At 46.1% G+C, this 3,428-nt stretch overlaps 1 protein-coding gene across 2 annotated transcripts in view; it reads left to right on the forward strand.

The window, feature by feature from the left end:
• Positions 1 to 650: 650 nt before the first annotated feature.
• Positions 651 to 3,428, forward strand: part of Hopx (HOP homeobox) — a 26,185-nt gene continuing 23,407 nt past the window's right edge. The window contains exon 1 of one of the 2 annotated variants that reach the window (XM_028780760.1): positions 651 to 960. The gene's annotated coding sequence lies outside the window, so the exon portion shown is untranslated. The remainder of the gene's footprint in view (positions 961 to 3,428) is intronic. The other variant, XM_028780762.1, reaches the window with a different exon arrangement.

Raw genomic sequence — 3,428 nt, forward strand, 5'->3', positions numbered from 1 at the left:
CAGTTCCCAGGAGAATCAGGTGGGCTTTATTTTCTGCAGGCAGGTGAGGCACATAGCGCCAGTACCCGGGGAGGCTCTACTGTGTGCTACATACACAGATACTCCCAGAGATGAGCTCAGTGGCCCAGAGTCACCTCCTCCTTCCTCTCCGAATCACAACCTCGTGGGTTCATTGCTGCCGCTGTCAACGGCCTATCTAGCTAATAAAACAAAAATAAACCTGGACCCGTGGGGTCTTTACACCCACATCCGCACTCCGGCATCTCCACCACGGGTCACAGGAGCCCCTGTTGCCCGACTCCATCTTCCAACAACCTTGCTCACACGCAGTTTAAAGGGAGCTTGAACTGGTTAATCTTTCAACCCTCAGATAGGAATTTCATTAACAAATGCAGAAAGAAAACTGAAGAGTGTTCGAGGAAGCCTAAAATTGTCTCCTACCGGCCTGGCCCTCTGCTTCAGTTGTTCCTTGTTTGTACATTCTGTGTCCAAAAGAAAACAGCTTTTCATTAATTGGGCGTTGGTCCAAGCGCTGAGGTTTGGCGCGTTGCCCACAGAGTTGTGAATTCAGCCTGGCAGACCAAAGCTTTGAGAGGCGGCAACTTCTACCCAAATAAGGAAGCTGGGGAAAGAGCCAAGGGCCTTCTGCTCTTCCACGTCTCTCTGCAGCACCTTCCATGCAGGAGATCTTGGTGGCTAAGGGCTGAATGAGAAGTTTCACTGGACTCTCAGAAGTCACCACCTAAGCATCAAACCTGAATAACCAGGACAGACGTAAGGTCGGGCGACTTTCAGTGGTTCTCGCCTGCCCACGCTGCAGGTTTTTCAGGTCCCTGCTTGAGCGTGCACTCCCAGGCGTAAATAAACGTGCGATCAGCAGTCGCGTCAGCCAGCAGGCTATTTAAGCCGGCAGGCACCAGCATCCGCTGCTCCCCAGCCCAGGCTCGCCCAGTCTTCCACGTAAGTAGTTTCCTACAGTCGGTCGGCCTTGAATGCGGGGAATGAACTTGTCTGGAGATGAGCCCAAAATGATAGAGTTAAAACATTTGCTTTTTTGCTTTTCTGTTGGAAAACAGAAGATGAAAGGGGTGGGGAAAATGAGCGCTTACCCTCTTGCCTGCCCTCTCCTCCCCGTGGCTTGGAGTCAGAGTGCTGCTGGGGGTGAGAAACCAGGTCTTTTGCAAAAGGTGTGCAACAGATCCTGGTGAATTTGGAGCAGGGAAGCAGAGAGATGCTATGGTTGCTTAACTGATTGTTTCTTTCTATTTTCATCACCCGGGTTAACTGTTCTTTATCATTTCAGCATTTAAATACCAATAACCGTCACTCTGTATCTCAGCTTGCTATCTAAGAATCAAACACAGTAGCGTTTAAAATATGTATTTTGTGTTGGTATTTGTTTGGGGACTCGATATCTGCATTGAGGAGAGGTGTCTGGATTTTGAACTTGTGGTGTTACATGCTCCTATGTCTTGTCCTCCTGTATACTTACAATAATGAAAACAGCAATCTAGAAAAGAGACGACGCTGCCCCTCTGGCATTTCCAGAAAGTAGAGTTTTGTGATTTTTGAGTTCAAATGGTGTCCAGGTATTCAAGGTCAATTTTTAGGTGGAGGAAGAGTCATTGAATAAAACGGAACAGGGGGTATCCCATATTTTAGATGAAAAGGCCTTGAAGACAGATGCCAGCCATTCCCTGTCGCTTGTCTCAGCACAGGGGTTGTATATCCAGGGCAGGTACTGAGGAAAAAAATCACAGGCTGGGGAGGTGAGAGAGAAGAGGGAAACTGGCTCACAGAGGGCTAAACATCGTGTTGCAAAAATGCACGCGGCACAGTGAGGGGGTAAACTGACACCAATGACCTGTTTAGGTTGAGAGGTCGGTGATGAAGGCTTATGTGATAGCTCATACCTGTAATCTCAGCGCTAACCAGGCTGAGGCAGGAGAATTGCTCTGAGGTTAAGGCTAACAGAACTTCAGAACAAGATCCTGCTTCAAATAAACAAAACAAACTTTAGAGTGTGGTGCAATTCTGGGACCTTTCCCAGGTATTTGCCATCAACCCATCAACCATCCTCACCCCAACACGGTTTTTTGAGATCATGTTTCACTATGTAGCTTGGGTTGGCCTGGATATGTAGACCAGGCTAACCTGAATGCACAGGATTCACTTGAGTTCAACTCCAACATGCATTTTTTTTTTTTTAAAAATCTTATTTCTTTTATTTTTAAATATGTTTTTACTTGAAATAGAATTTTATCACATTTTTTTCCTCACTTTCTTCCTTCCGGCCCTTCCTAGTCTTTTCCCATGAGCCTTCCCCTGAGCCCTTCCCGTGCCCTCCCTTACTCTCAAGTTGATAGCCTCTTTTTCTTTGATTATTATTGTTACATATGTGCACTAATATATACATATGTACACATATACATATATAAGCATAAACATATACATATACACACATATACACACAGACACATACATATATACACATATACATGTATACACGTATAAATATATACATATATACACATATACACCTATACACATATACACAATACACATATACACATTTAAGCATACATGCACACACACACACACGCACACACACACACATATATGCAAGCTGAGTCCATTGGACAACTGTTAACCGAATTCATTCTCTAACACACATTTTGAATTGAGTTTCTAGATCCACGGGAAGTCCATGAATACTAAATCAGAGTTGGGCCATGCGTATGTGTGTGTATATGTGTGTGTTTTTATTTTCTTTTGTTTTGTGTTTAAGGAGCTTAAAGCCACTAATGAAGGAGCTAACAGATTTGTCAGGTGGGGGATGGGCTTACATCCTCACCGCAGCAGGCATTTTCTAACCACCAAACAGAAGTACTTCGATGTTTGTAAAGGTCTCGTTCCAGGCAAGAGGGGTTTCTCTGAGCAATGATCTGGGACCTGGGAATAAGGGGACATACAAGTTACAAGGGTGTGTAAAAGGAAGAGAGGTGAGGAGAGACAGCAGAGGCTATGTGTGAACCAATCCTCAGTGGGATAAGGCCGGTCAGCAGTGGCCTGGAGAAGATGCTTGGGGTGTGGGGCTTACCTAGAGACAGATGAAATCCATCTGAGTGATGGATGTTTTCATCTCCTCTTCCTTTTGGTGTTTTTGAAACTCAGACTGGCTTCAAACTCACAGCAATCCTCCTGCACCATCCTCTAGCGGTCCCCCCAGGAAACACTAGGTTTCCTGATAGTCCCAGGCAAAAGCATGAGTGGGTGACCTTTGTCTTCCTGACTTCTGTCATTCCTACTATCCTCCCCCTCCTCCTCCCACCTGTGTGGATGCAGGTGCTTGTGTAGGGGTGGGGATGGGGCCACAGGGCCCCACTGAACCTGCCCTGGCCACTGAACCTGCCCTGGCCACTGAACCT

The sequence above is a fragment of the Grammomys surdaster genome, unplaced genomic scaffold (genome assembly GCF_004785775.1).
Source record: "Grammomys surdaster isolate TR1022 unplaced genomic scaffold, NIH_TR_1.0 372, whole genome shotgun sequence".
Classification (NCBI taxonomy): domain Eukaryota; kingdom Metazoa; phylum Chordata; class Mammalia; order Rodentia; family Muridae; genus Grammomys; species Grammomys surdaster.